General features: G+C 40.1%; 1 protein-coding gene across 2 annotated transcripts in view; it reads right to left on the bottom strand.

Annotated features, from left to right (window-relative positions):
• The window catches only part of erbin (erbb2 interacting protein), a 48,213-nt gene that overhangs the window by 30,213 nt on the left and 1,843 nt on the right, over positions 1-16,157 (bottom strand). For both annotated transcript variants that reach the window (XM_088320076.1, XM_088320077.1), the window contains exon 2: positions 7,567-7,632. The gene's annotated coding sequence lies outside the window, so the exon portion shown is untranslated. The remainder of the gene's footprint in view (positions 1-7,566; positions 7,633-16,157) is intronic.

Genomic DNA, 16,157 nt, shown 5'->3' with positions numbered 1-16,157 from the left:
AGTTCTAGTTTCGCTCTGCTTGTCTGCGGGCCTTTGAGTTCTCAGTGGTCTCGCATGACGTAGCGCAACAAAAAGGCCGATTGTTTTCTCAATGTTTGGCCCCATATGAGGGTGCGTAATCTGATCTGTAGACGAGGACACAGTGCCATCTACGCACACAGAGCAACACACGTGGTGACCACACACGCGCGCAAACATCACATTTTACCGAAAGACAAAGTGCTTCATTGGGCTGGATCCTTTTCTGAATGAGTGCAAGGCTCATGTGTGCAGGGAAGCAGGAGCAAAATCCAATATAGTTAACTATAAGCCACAATGTAAAATGGAAAAACGGAGTAGTTCAGGACTTAAAAACAATTAGGGACTCACAGTGTTCATTTTACCTCTGAAAAGTGATGAGTCCCGGAGACTCGCATGCTCAAAAATCTGTGGGTCCCAACAGAGATCTATGGGTCCCCAAAATTTAGTGTTATTCATTCAGTTTTAATCATCAAATTATGAATTCATTTTCTGCATCAAATTATTGTTGGTAATATACCGATTAAAGGGATAACCACAAGCCTTAGTTTATCAGTCTTGTACTCTTTTATTTTGAAGTCGCATTTCCGGTGTATTTTTCTGTTTCCTGTGTCTTTTTTTCATTTCCTCCTTTTATACTTCCTTTTTTTCTTAACTTCTTTATAAAACATAATAATTCGTCATATAATGCATCAAAGCAAGTGAGCCGTTTGAGAGCCGGCTCTCTTGAATGAGTTGAGCCGCAAAAGCCGGTTTTCTAAAAAGAGACGGACTTTTCACCACACAACTCGAGATCGGCGTGCAGACGAAAACTCGAACCGCGAGACCAAAACAACATCTGCCGAATCTGCCTGACGAAAAGTTTGGAATGCGGTAAATCTTTATTTTAAAAAAAATGTAATTGGGTAATAATGACAATTTTGTGTCAAAAAAGTTGCGTCCCCAGCAAAAATTATGCGTCTAGGACGCAGGGACGCGGGCAAACGAGAACACTGGACTCATTACATTTTGTTCTGTGATTCCGCATAAAGGCTAAACCGGCCCAAAAAAAAACAACTATAAATCCACAATTAAACAATGTGCACTCCATAAGAATAGGATACATTCATGCAAAGCAGCATTCAACTTGCAAAGAAAAAAGAAAGCCACTTCCTCCCTGTATCGACAAACGCCTCAGCAACATCACCGAAACCACAAAGCTACACCATTAGCTGCAGCTAATGTGTAGTAACGTTAACACACATTAGGGTTTCCACCATTGCTTTGTAAGCTCGGCAACCCCCCTCCCTACTGACTAATGTTAGCCACTTTCGAATGACATTCCCACTCTTTTTAACCCTGACCACCAGGTTTAGCAAATCCTCTGGGGAAACCTAATCCAACAAGCGATTGAGGATGCTGAAAACACATTTACTGTATCTATCAGTGCATGAAGCACATCTTTTTATCTAAAATTGAACTTGAAGTTTGGTGCACGTTATACACAATGGTTTACGGTAGTACAGAGACCCCTCACTACCTTGCGGATATTGAATTTAATTGATTGTCTTTATTGATATCAACGTATCCTGTACTGTATCTTGATCGACAGCACACAGGAAATGCTATCACGAGGGCAGGTGTGAGAGGGCATTGTGAGTTGGATGGCCATGACTGTGATTGGCTGGTGTATATTGTCAATCAAACAGTGGGGCAGGCGTACAAGTCAATGTGTCCAAGACAAACTGCCAAGCACGGATTTAGCTACAGTTTCAGCAGCTCATTACATTGAAAAATTCATTAATTAAATTGGACTCTGAGGAAATCACCAGTGGGTGCTCCGTGGATTATTATCGTGTTCGAGGAGCGACTGAAGCTTGTCCGGAAGGAAGGCAAATAGCGAGGCTGCAGATACAGCCTACAGCTACGGCTAGGCTAACAACTCTCTCAAGCTATCCCTGCCGAGCCTGTATCTCACCAACACAGAGGACATCCGATACTAGCGTGCAGCTAGCCAGCCGCTCTCTGAATCGCTTCATTGCACTGAAAGAGGTAGCCCTCCATTTTGTTATCCTTTTGCATAATGTCAACAAAGACTGGTTCAATTGAAAATCTGTGTTTGGTGTTTTATTTGTAGATCAGAGGGGTGACCGGACAGCAAGACAAACACATGGACAAAAACAAAGAATAGAAAAAAGGGAAAAAGTAGCAAAAAAAAAAAACCAAACACAAAATTATTATTTTTTTTTTGGACCATGGCCAACCCAAATGCCCAAACACCCAAACAAGTTAAGCACCTCGGCACCCAAGTCGGTCATGCATTTGTCCCTCCAGATGAAACGGAACACAAGAAAGCGGCCGTATCACTCGGTTCAGGGTGACACCACACATTCGTCTCTTCAACAGCAGGGCCCGACAGCTTTTACTGGTTTACCCCTGCGGTATCATACAGGTGCCCTGCCGGTCCCTTAGAACGCGTCTAAACATCCCACTATCCTTTCGCAACACCTCTCCACTCATTCCTAACACCAACAAGAGCTCGAGCTTTCACTAGATTTAGACCTCTTTCCTGCAGTGCACTCATAACACCATCCATCCACATCAATCGTGGACTTCCTCTTGGTCTCCGTTCATTTACGTCTGCTTTATAGATCCTTTTCAACTTTCACTCCTCATCCATCCTCTCCATGTGTGCAAACCAACGGAGTAATCTTATATCCACATGCTTGCTCAGTTCCACTACTACTCCAGTTCTGTCTCTCACGATTTCATTTCTCAATCTATCCAATCTTGTCACTCCTAACATACTCCTCAAACACTTCATCTCAAAAACATTTAATTTACTTCTTCTTGTAGGGTCACCTTGCTAATAAATGATTTTAATCATGGATGCACGTATATAACTACGTTTGTCACTTATAATGCTTAATTTGAGCTGAGAAAAAGTGGAACAAATTGGTATACCGATTTTAATAAAAAAGAACAGGGGTGCGTTTTATACACAAACAAATACTCTGTATTCTCTGCTGCTCATCTTTGCACCTGCATTAAACAAACAGCAACGACAGGGTGAGCAGGTCGGCATGTTTGCGTAGAGCCGTTGCGTCACGTCCACGCATCTCTGGGCCAGATTATTGCCCAGCCGTGTCGAAAGAGCAAGTGGAGCACTCCATTTTGCATCAGTGGTTTCAAGAGCCCACCGTTTGGTGCCTACTGCAAAATTATGGAAACTTTTGCTTTCAAAACCTGCCACTTTAATGCTTTCCATGTAACACGTAAATGTCCAAAGTAATACACAGAGACACAGAACAGAAGAATTCAATTTGATCCCCAAAAAATTGTAGTACCTGACCCGATTCTTGAGAAAAGGCCCAGGCTAAGCTGGTCAGGCAGGCCTGCCTGTTATAAATAGAAGACCCTCCTTAGTCGTTAATTAAATATGAACTCTCGTTAGGCATTAGCCTCTGGGATTCATTTGTACGGGGCAGTGAGCATTTGCACAGTAGAGAGGCCGGCTGTCACAAACAATTAAAGGAACACAGGAAGAAAAAAGTAAAGAAAAGAAACTGAGTAAAAACATAGGTAGGCAAGGCTCTAAAAACAACCAGAACCCACCCACTAATTAGGGCACTGAGTTAGCGCTTTAAACAAGCATCACTCTTTCAAAACAAATACTTTTGTGTGTGCATAACAATCAACAACACGGCTGCTAGCGCTCACAATCTGCGAGATTGTTCCCAGCTCTCATGGCTGAGAATAAACAGCTTGGACTAAATAGACGTTTATAGCCGGTAAAACCAACCTGGCGTCAGCAAAAAGACACTATTTGCGACGACGGGGGGTGGAAAACGGATGGCTGGTAACGGGAGAGCTGGTTTGGCAGGTGGTTCATGTCAGGTGGCCTCAGGCCAAACAAGGTAAAGGCTCTTCCTGTTACCTCAGATGCCAACAAGAACTATGGGTAGTCATTTCACAACTGTGTTATCATGAAACAGGCCCCACAATTTCCTTTAGTTGACGTTTTCAATGGTAGCAATGGGGCGACTGAGTTGCTCGCACTACACATGATTTGGTCAAACCCTTGGTGGCTTTTCAGTATGACCATGTCATTAGGCTTACAGTATTTTCCTATACTACTGTATTTTCAGACTACAAGACTCTCTGGAGTAATAGTCGCACCAACCAAAAAATTCATAATCAAGAAGAAAAAAAACATGTATATGTCGCACTTGGACTATCAGTTGGATTTGTGGTACAAAATGTATTTGATAAAATCCAACACCAAAAAACATACATGTCATCTTGATGGGCAATTAAAAAAAAAAATAAAAAAAAAAAAATAGAGAACATGGTGTACCTTGCCCTCATGTAGGTTTTAGATCAGGGGATGGTGTCATAATAGTCTGTGGTTTGCAATAATCTGTGGTCTGTGCCGCCCTTTGAGACTTCTTGTGATTAAGGGCTATACAAATAAACTTGACTATACTAATGTTACACGAACGTGCATATCTTAGACACGCTCATATACATCAGTAACGACGTAACATATTAAGAGTTATTCAGATAATTCTAGCATAAAGAACATTCTTCCCAAACTATCAGCTTCACTCCAAATCACTAAATCTAGTAAAATATTCATCCTTGATGTCACTTTTACCGGTAAAGAACTCCCCCCACCCAGGAGGCAGACGAGAAGCTGCTTCCTCCTTCCGCTTCTATGACATGATCATGTTTGAAATGATCAACACATACCTAAAGCTCCCTCTTACGATTTAGTGTGAAATTAACAAGTGATATACAGTTCGCAACTGGTCTGCCAACACAGAAGCTCTATGTAGGAAAGGGCAAAGCCGACTTTACTTCCTCAGAAGGCTGGCCTCCTTCAACATCTGCAAAAAGCTCCTGAAAATATTCTACGAGACAGTAGTGGCAAGCGCCCTCTTCTATGCGGCAGCGTGTTGGCGAGGCAGCGTCAAGAAGAAGGATGCCTCTCGTCTCAATAAACTGGCTAGGAAAGCGAGCTCTGTTGTGGGCAAAGAGCTGGACAGCCTAACAACAGTAGCTGAGAGACGAGCACTGAAAAAGCTGAGGTCAATCATGGACAATCCATCGCATCCACTACACAGCATTATCTCCAGACAGAAGAGCAGTTTCAGCGACAGACTGCTGTCACTGTCTTGTACTACGGACAGACTGAAGAGATCTTTTCTTCCTCATGCCATGAGGCTCTTTAACTCCACCCGGCAGAGTAAAGGCCCACAGTAAACCACACCACCTACATTGGATATTACCGAATCTTACTGCAATATGTATTCTGTGTAGCACTATTTAGTTACTCTATATAACACGCTACAGTGGGCATTTGCACGTCACACTGGGTATTTGTATATTGCATTCTTTTGGCTTTATTATTGTACTGTTCTCAGCTCAGGGATGCTGCTGGAAATGTGAATTTCCCTTCGGGGATGAATAAAGTATCTATCTATCTATCTATCTATCAATGCAAATTTAAAACTCAATGATAAAATAATGTGTTAATAATTTGACATACAAGTCTCAACAGAGTACAAATCTCACCCCCGGCCAAACTATGAAAAAAGAATGCGATTTACAGTCCAGATCCCACCCTTATTACTGGCAAAACAGCATGACCACATTAGGCATACAGTTGTTTTATGTACAAAATACTAAAAAGATTGCGTAAAATTATATTTTTGAACAGGGTTGGGTAGGGTTACTTTAACTGGATTACTTTCAATTACTTTTGGATTACTCCAATACCAAATATGCTAATAAAAGACAAAAGAAACTAAATATGAATAAAATTATGACTCACAACACGTGGTAAGCTTTCTCTCCAGGCTTTGATCTCTGGCAAAACTAACATAAAATGCGACAGAAACAAAATGAAAATAAATCCAAACAGCTTGCCAACATCATTTTTGCCGTTCCGTGTGTTCCGTTACTCCCCAAGCCTGCACAAAATTTTGTAATTTTATTCATATTTAGTTTCTTTTGTCTTTTATTAGCATATTCGGTATTGGAGTCATCCAAAAGTCATTGAAAGTAATAAAGTTAAAAAGTAAACCTACCCAACCCTGTTTTTGAATCAGCACTAAGTGTAAATTTGGACATATTCATGCGTATTTTAGTCGCTGTCTAAGCCTCTGTCAGAAGTATATTCTACAGAGTACAAGTCAGTACCAGAATAAGTATATACAAAAGGTACCATATTCGCTCATTTTGTTGACTTTTTCAATGCAGCACCGGTGTGACTCAGTTGGTCGCATCACACAGGATTTGATCACACCCTTATTAGTGGCAATACAGTATCAGAGTTCATTTTACCTGTGAAAAGAGATGGGTCCCGGGGACTCGCATGCTCAAAAATCTACGGGTCCCAACAGAGATCTATGGGTCCCCAAAATTTAGTGTTATCGAGGTTGAAATTGTAAATCGGCGACAAATAGTTAATATAAATCTATATATTCATTCAGTTTTAATCATCACAGTTTATTGGTAATACTAAGCAGTTATCACTTCAGATTTTTCAGTTCACAAAAATATTGTACAGTATACAAAATAATATTGCTGAAATATTTGTCTATATATTCATGCAGTTTTAATTATCAGTTAATTGGTAATACAAAGCAGTTATCACTTCAGATTTTTCACTTCGTATATTCTTTGTGGTTTGCTGTCCCGCCACAGTTGTAATGCCTTCTCAAGGTCCAATCCATTATCATCTTCCTCATAGCGTAACCAGGAATAGAATTGAGTCCATTTTGGCTGAAAAGTCCTTTTCTTGCTAGGAGTATTCTTTTGTTTTTCTTTCGTCGAATCGTTCGCTTCAACACACGTGTTTTCCTTGCCTTCGCGATCTGCCGAAGAATTTCTCCGCCGTTTTTTCGTGCCGGAATTTTTGCCGTTGTTATCACTTTCTGCAAGTTTCGATTTATTATTGACACTGAAGAAATTACCAATTTTGTGTTGATTTTCACCTAATACTAACTGTTTTTTCGGGGGCATACTTCCCTTTCACCCGACAACAACCACCACAACAGTGACGTAATCTCGGAGTAACGAGATCTCGTTTGCCGAGATCTGCGTGCAGACGAAATCTCGAACCGCGAGACCAAAACAACAATGGCGAATCTGCCTGACGAAAAGTTGAGTGCGGTAAATCCATGTTAAAAAAAGTATCGGGTAATAAAGACAATTTTGTGTGAAAAAAGTTGCGTCCCGGGGACGCACGATGATTTGACACTATGCGTCCTCAGCAAAAATGATGCGTCTAGGACGCGGGCAAACGAGAACACTGCAGTATGATCATATTATTAAGCCTATGGTCGGTTTATATAGTGGATTGAAAAATATAATTTTGTACCATCAGCGCACATTAAATCTGGCTGCATTTGCCGGTAAATTAGTCGCAGTTTAAAGCCCTGTTTATACAACATAGTCCTCTGCGAAGTCCTGAGGGTAAGTCAGCACTAAAATAAGTATAAATACAACACACTATGATTATTTTAAGCAAATACATGGCAATGAATTTTGACATAAACACACCTTGTCATTTAGGACTCAAGCACCTGGGCAGCCAGTGGACAGTGGGTAACAGACCCAGCAGCAATACTGCAAAAAAGAACACCAAAGGAAAAGATTAACATAATTGTTTTTAGAATACCATTCCAGGAGGATGAACTTTGTAACTCTAAACCAAAACAAAAAAAATTGTCCTTAAACCTCAACAAAATGTGTCAGGAAGTGGTCGAGACCATTGAGACTTGAAATACATTCCCACAAAAACACATCTAGTATCATTCTATCTCAGTAAAAAAAACACAATTATCTACGTGGTGAAACATTGTATGCTACGAGATTAGACATGGCACTCCAGGGTATAGGTAAGATTTTAAACCCAAAATGTCAATCATTATGTTCGGGTCGGGCCTCTCTCCCCGAAAAAAAAAAGAAGGATCCACCCATCATTGTTCTTTGTTTCCTTTTCTTTGGCTTAAGGACATACTGCTGTTATGGTTCATGGTCTAATTCTTAAGCTGTCAAAATGGACAGCCTTAAAATGATCCCGTCAACTCTCAATATAATCAGTCAATGATGGAAATCGGCATTTAATGTAACCTCCGCAAACACAGAAATGTAAGAAATTGGCAGATGTCCCACCCTGTAATGGATACAAAATGTATAGTATATATGTGTGTGTGGCTGAGTATTAACATCAGGTATTGTGTTTATACCAGCCCTTTTATCAATACAATTAAACATGACTTGACAATTTCAGTCAAAAGTTGAGTGTCTGGCCAAACCACATTTTCTGAAAACCAGCCCAAAGCATGACTATACATATCCTCAAATTCAGATTCACCAGCACTTATATGCGCAAATAAACAGTGACATTTACCATTTTGTTCAGAGAAGTCACAGCTTTAGGCAGCAGGGCAACATGAATATTATACATCAGGTCAATAGCCTATGTCCTTATTTGGGTCATGGGTAAACTACACTTTGGCTATATTCACAATGCGTCTGAATTAAACACATCGGATTTATTCACACCAGACTCAGCCCACTTTCATATATGGTCCTAAATCAAATACATATCTGATCTTTTGGAATGCGACTTCTGAGTGAACAGCCAAAACGCATTAATGCAACCTGCAGGTCAACAGGGGCTGCAGACTTTACTATTCTGCCTTTAAACTGGCGGGAGGAAGTAGAGAAATCAACAACCACGGCAGACGAAAACACGGACTGTCATGAATTCACACATTCATGGAAGATGAACTTTTGTAAATCACGTAACAGGCAGCATTGCATCACAAACAACTTGATTCACAACAGGTTGCTCGATGTCTCTGCTGTAAACAAGCTCATTGATAAAGCGATAGTATCCTCTAGTCTGAGGGTAAGGCTTCACGATTAACCGAAATCTAAATCGATATTGCAATGTGAAGTAGTGCAATTGTGTCATCGTATCACACCTGGGGTTTTTCACAGATTTATAGCCAACAACTGTATAAAGGTCCCCAGAAGAAATCGCTATTTACTTAAATCTAACCCCTTAACAATCATGTAAAATTCACCAAGAATCTCAATCCAAGACGGACCAAGAGTACTGTAAATTGAATGCTGTTTGGAGGGTCTGGACAGTTTTGGTCTCTTTAGAAGGAAAAACTTTACGTTTTGTCCCCAACTGAAATGATCACTGCATATGCTAATAAGATTGAGTTATCAAAGTTGGAACACACAGAAATAGGTTTTTATTCTGGCTTGATTTTTTTTTTAATCATATCCAAGACGAGTTTAGCATGGACGGCTTAGCTGGAAAACAGCTGGGACAATAGCATGAAGCCATACCTAGTTCCAGGTCAAAGTTGATCACCATCTGAAAAAATGAATATTAGTCTTTTATACATTTTCTAAGGGTATGTCTCGGCGTGATTGGTGACATCATACAGACATCTCTTGGCTTCTAAACAGTCTGATGGCTCACTGGCGGGTTAGAGCATGTCACTAGTATTAACCCATGACTGCTTAAGTGGGATTAAAAAAAATTACCCCATGGGTTATTCTTCAAAATCTTTAGGGGAAAAAACAGTTTCCATATTATCATATTCCAGGTTTTCCTCATTAAACATGTTTATGACATAATGGGTTTAGTATTTCTATTTCCCCCCCACTAATTATGGACTCCACTCATGGAAGAATGTATGAGTTTGTTGGTCATGCGTCCAATGGTTAAATAATTACAAAAATAACTAGTACATAAAAAGTCCTTGTTTAAAGAAAAAACATTGAAAATCGCACCGAAATACTGTTGAGAAAAATCGCTATTAGATTTTTTTCTCAAAATTGTGCAGTCTTATTAGCAATAGTTACATTTAAATCACACCACATGGACAGCTATCAATGGAGGGAAAGTAATAGTTTGAATTCAATTTATTTGAAGAGACACCGTTTCGCTGTTAACATCCATGAGTACTTCCTCAAACATGAGCACACTGCATGTGACATCACGTATCCACTCCCGAGCAGGCCGGAAACTTGTGCATCGCACAGGAGATAAACCGCATATGAGGCAGCACGGCTTATAACTAAGACAAAAAATGTTTAATCACATTATCCCAATTATGGCCTACCTGCACTGGCTCCCTGTCAGTTGAAGATGTGATTTTAAAGTTGTGTTGGCATTATACAAATGCATGCTACTAGTTATCCCAAGAGCCATGAAGAAATCCGCAGGTTCGAGCATTTACTCCATTTGGGCCCCAGTGCTGTGGAATGCTCTGCCCTCTGTGATTCGATATTCAACCTCAGTGAAAGTGTTTAAATCTATGCTTAAAACACACTTATGAATGATGTATGTATAATTTATGTTGATGATGTCTGTACAGCCTTTAGAGACATTTTGTGGTTAAGAGCTGTACAAATAAACATGACTGGTCACATTTAGTTGGAAATGTGAACCATCTTACAAAAACATCAGATTTCACCCAAAAATTCAGAATTGAGCATTATGCAATGCAGTGTGAACCTAGCCTTTGAATGCTTTGATTAAGCCCTGATTTTGCCAGAGGAAGTCTTGGTTGTAGGAAATCTATTACCCCCAAAAAAAACAAAAAAAATACAGGATGACGCAGGCAGACAAGAGGCCACAAGCAGATACCCGCACAATAGCACCACAGTGCAAGGCCTCGGGCAGGACAAAGGAAGCCGGCGAGCGAGAAACATTCTCACTTATTCATCACGTTGCCCCAATCAGCTGCAAACACTCGTCAGGTTCTGCACCACTTATTCTGCACCCACCTGACACCGAAAACACGCAAAAAACCTGCAAAAATATTAGAATCGCATACCATGAGGTTCACCGGTAGGTCAATCAGGAGTTGGTCGAGATGTCACGAAAGCAAGCTGAACACGTTTACCTTGCTCGAATACGGTTTGAAATGTGACGACTGGAGTGGTGTCAGAAATGGGTCGCACACTGCTCAAATAGATGATTTATTCAACGGAGATCATCTGCTGATCATTCGGTTTGCAAGGACGGCCGAGAAATAATCGCATGTAACCGCATTTGCCGGAGTGCATCACGAGAGAACAAAAAGCTTATCAAGAAGAACAATCGTTGAACACTGAATGTATTACTTGCATTTTTTTTTCTTTTAAATTTAAGTTTTTTTTTTAATACTGTATCTTCTATTTGTGGTTTTGCCTTTGTTATGTGCATTCTGCAACGGTGTAGGTGTTTTATAATATTGTATTCCTATGTTTTTGTCGCATACATGTAATATTGTTTTTTTTTGGGTGTAACATTTTAAGATACTATTTTTGGTACTCTCCAACACTTCAATGTTGTTGTCTTTATTTTAAATATCCCCCCGAATCACCAATTTTCATTATCAGAATGTTTTGGGGAGTTTTAATTCTTTCCTTATTGTTTTAACTCCCGCCTCTTTTGAAATCAAAATAATGATATTGAATAGTGCATTATCTTGCAATAGGATTCGGCAGTTTTAAAGCAGTTTTAGGGGGTCGCTTGAACGAGAGTATATACAGTACGTGAAGTCATTTAGGTTTTGCTGGTTCTTGTTTTTTTTTTGAAAAAATAGAAAAAAAAGTGACAGTATTCTCCTATCTCTACTTTCATAAATTTGAGAAGTGATTTTTTTCTCTTGATTTGGGCTACAGCTTATCATTAGGGTGGAATGGTGAGTTTCTAAGTCAGACCACCCTCAAATATGAATCAATATTTTTTCTATTTGTGTTTTTGTCAATCATCCATCCCCCATCCATTTTCTGCACTGCTTATCCTCAGTAGGGTCACAGGGGTGCTGGAGCCCATCCCAGTCATCTTCGGGCAGTGGGCAGGGGACACCCTGGACTGGTTGCCAACCAGTACCAGGGCACACAGGGAATTCCAACTCACTCGCTCATTCACACCTAACAACAATTTGGACCAGCAAATTAACCTGACATGCATGTTTTTTGGGAATGTGGGAGAAAAACCGGAGTGCCCGGAGGAAACCCACAGGCACAGGGAGAACATGCAAACTCCAACCGGTGAGGCTGCGGCAGCTGGACTTGAACCCTGAACCCCAGCACCGTGGGAATGCGCACTAACCACCCAGCCGTGCCGCCTTTTGTTAATCATTTTCTTTGTATTTTAATTTTATTCATACCAAAACTAGGATTTCTCTCTTCCTGGTTTAACATCGCAGTAAACAATGAAGTGAAACACGCTTACACATCCCTATAGGGATTGTTTTCAGTACAATTCCGCTTCTCTATTGACTTCTTTGAGCATGTCACGAACAGGAACTGAACAAACAAGAAAGCATTGAGTTTGTTGAATTAAAATTGGACGACATTGGAACAGGACACCACCAAAGGGCACAAGGCATTTTTTGTCATAATGAACAAACTAGCAGACTTTAAATGGAAATGAAACATGTGTCGGCTCTCTTTGGTCAGAGTTTAATCTAATTGGGTCAGGTTTTTGCATCCCATCAACCAGCACCCCAGACATTCTTTATTTGGAGGCTGGCAAGGGAGTAGTGGTTTCACACGATCACAACAAGCAAAAACAGAGAAGCAGGCTATGAGCATAGTAGAGGTTCTTCTGCATCCTCACAATTTTCCTTCACATCCTTAAACAGGGAAGTGATGGAATAGGATGATGGTCTGTGACACCATTAAAACAAGTAGTAAATTGCCCAGGAACTTTGAACCCACATTTAGCTAATGTAGAAGAAAAATAACAAGAATGCAAAGGGATTTGACTACACAAATAAGAACTAAACCGGAGGAAGAACAAAACTAGGGATGTTTGATGCCAGTTATTTTCAGAACAACACCCAAATCTAGCTTAGGGTTTGATATCAACACTTCATACCATTATTGCACAATATTCCCTCCCATCCAGGAAATAAAATACTAGTGTGTATTATGGCATGCCTCCTAGTGGTAATATAAACAAAATTTATTGAAAAAAAATATATATATATATACATATTATTGTAATAAGCAAAAATTAATAATTTCAGATAAAATTGGTTTTTATTTATTAAAACACTCCAAGAAAAAAAAACACGCACTGTCCCTTTAAATCAACATATTTGCATTTTGTAATTTCAATTCCCTATTCCTTTAAATTCAGGTATGTGCTTGTTGAACGTCCAATATAAGGCATTTGATAAGGCAAGAACTGATGCCTGAATACAGGGAGTGCAAAATTATTAGGCAAATGAGTATTTTGACCACATCATCCTCTTTATGCATGTTGTCTTACTCCAAGCTGTATAGGCTCGAAAGCCTACTACCAATTAAGCATATCAGGTGATGTGCATCTCTGTAATGAGAAGGGGTGTGGTCTAATGACATCAACACCCTATATCAGGTGTGCATAATTATTAGGCAACTTCCTTTCCTTTGGCAAAATGGGTCAGAAGAGGGACTTGACAGGCTCTGAAAAGTCAAAAATAGTGAGATATCTTGCAGAGGGATGCAGCACTCTTAAAATTGCCAAGCTTCTGAAGCGTGATCATCGAACAATCAAGCGTTACATTCAGAATAGTCAACAGGGTCGCAAGAAGCGTGTAGAAAAACCAAGGCGCAAAATAACTGCCCGTGAACTGTTTTCTCAAGCGTACAGCTGCCAAGATGCCACTTGCCACCAGTTTTGCCATATTTCAGAGCTGCAACATCACTGGAGTGCCCAAAAGCACAAGGTGTGCAATACTCAGAGACATGGCCAAGGTAAGAAAGGCTGAAAAACGACCACCACTGAACAAGACACACAAGCTGAAACGTCAAGACTGGGCCAAGAAAAATCTCAAGACGGATTTTTCTAAGGTTTTATGGACTGATGAAATGAGAATGAGTCTTGATGGGCCAGATGGATGGGCCCGTGGCTGGATCGGTAAAGGGCAGAGAGCTCCAGTCCGCCTCAGACGCCAGCAAGGTGGAGGTGGGGTACTGGTATGGGCTGGTATCATCAAAGATGAGCTTGTGGGGCCTTTTCGGGTTGAGGATGGACTCAAGCTCAACTCCCAGTCCTACTGCCAGTTTCTGGAAGACACCTTCTTCAAGCAGTGGTACAGGAAGAAGTCCGCATCCTTCAAGAAAAACATGATTTTCATGCAGGACAACGCTCCATCACACGCATCCAAGTACTCCACAGCGTGGCTGGCAAGAAAGGGTCTAAAAGAAGAAAAACTAATGACATGGCCTCCTTGTTCACCTGATCTGAACCCCATAGAGAACCTGTGGTCCCTCATCAAATGTGAGATTTACAAGGAGGGAAAACAGTACACCTCTCTGAACAGTGTCTGGGAGGCTGTGGTTGCTGCTGCACGCAATGTTGATCGTGAACAGATCAAAGCACTGACAGAATCCATGGATGGCAGGCTTTTGAGTGTCCTTGCAAAGAAAGGTGGCTATATTGGTCACTGATTTGTTTTTGTTTTGTTTTTGAATGTCAGAAATGTATATTTGTGAATGTTGAGCTGTTATATTGGTTTCCCTGATGAAAATAAATAATTTAAATGGGTATACATTTGTTTTTTGTTAAGTTGCCTAATAATTATGCACAGTAATAGTCACCTGCACACACAGATATCCTCCTAAAATAGCTAAAACTAAAAAAGCCCCACTCCAACTTCCAAAATATTCAGCTTTGATATTAATGAGACTTTTGGGTTCATTAAGAACATGGTTGTTGTTCAATAATAAAATTAATCCTCAAAAATACATCTTGCCTAATAATTCTGCACTCCCTGTAAACATCAACTGTTATCAGCATCGAGACCTCTAAAAACACTATACTTATTGGTAAATCTGGAATCAGTACTTGCTTATCCATTTAAAAAAGAAGATGAAAAAAAAATGCAATGGCAAATAGAATGAATAATTGGGATAAACAATAGAAAGATGAAAATGTAGAGGATTGTCTCTAAAAATTAGGATATTGGTAGTTATTTTCTGTAATGCAATTTGAAAAACTGTCACACGAGCTGGATGCATTAGAAATCAACTGAAATATTGCAAGTCTAATTATTATTTTAATACTGGAAGTATACTCTGTCATGATGTTGTAATTTTTTTTAGATGGAATGGTTGAGTTTTCGCTATATTCATCAAAATGCTTGCAATATTTTGATGTTATAATTAATCTAGAAAATATGACATCTTTGTTAATCTAAACGCATTACAGAAAATAAAAAAACGACCGTACGATATATCTCTATGTTCAAGTATTCTCAGACAGTACTGTAGATCATAGATCAACAAAAAATAACAGCTACTACTAATAAGACAATTTTAAAAAGAACTTTCGATCTACCTTGGTCCTATCCCTAAAGAAGGGTGACCAACAGCAAGACAAACACATACAATAACAAAGAAAATAATAAAGGGAAAAAATTGCAAAAAACGCACACAAAAATCTTCGGACCACGGCCAACCCAAATACCATAACACCCAAACAAGTTAAGCATTTCGGCACCTAAGTTGGTCATGCTTTCGTCTCTCCAGAGGAAATGGGACACAAGAAAGCGGCCATGTCACTCGGGTCAGGGTGACACAACACACTCTTCTGTTCAACAGCAGGGCCCGACAGCTTCCACCGGTTTACCCCTGCCGCATCATACAGGTGTCTTACCCATCTCTTAGAACGCGTCCAAACATCCCACTATCCTTTCACAACACTCCTCCACTCATTCCTATCACCAACAAGAGCTCTAGCTTCCACTATATTTAGACCTTTTTTCTGCAGTGCACACATAACACCATCCATCCATGTCAATGGCGGCCTTCCTCTTGGTCGCCTTTCATTTACTTCTGCTCTGTAGATCCTCTTCAACATTCGCTCCTCATCCATCCTCTCCATGTGTCCAAACCAACCGAGTACTCTCTTACCCACACGTTTGCTCAGTTCCACTACTACTCCAGTTCTGTCTCTCACAATCTATCAAATCTTATCGCTCCTAACATACCCCTTAAACACTTCATTTCAAAAACATTTAATTTCCTTCTCAAATCTGCTTTCAGGCTCCAAGTCCCTGCACCATACAACACAGTTGGCACAATCACACTCTTATACAGTCCCCTCTTAACATCCATACTCATACTTTTGTTTGAAA

The sequence above is a fragment of the Urocampus carinirostris genome, chromosome 16, assembly GCF_059441175.1.
Source record: "Urocampus carinirostris isolate Australia breed hairy pipefish chromosome 16, RoL_Ucar_1.0, whole genome shotgun sequence".
NCBI classification, from domain to species: Eukaryota; Metazoa; Chordata; class Actinopteri; order Syngnathiformes; family Syngnathidae; genus Urocampus; species Urocampus carinirostris.
Note: the sequence above shows the minus strand (reverse complement) of the source record. Positions and strands in the feature narration are given on the sequence as shown.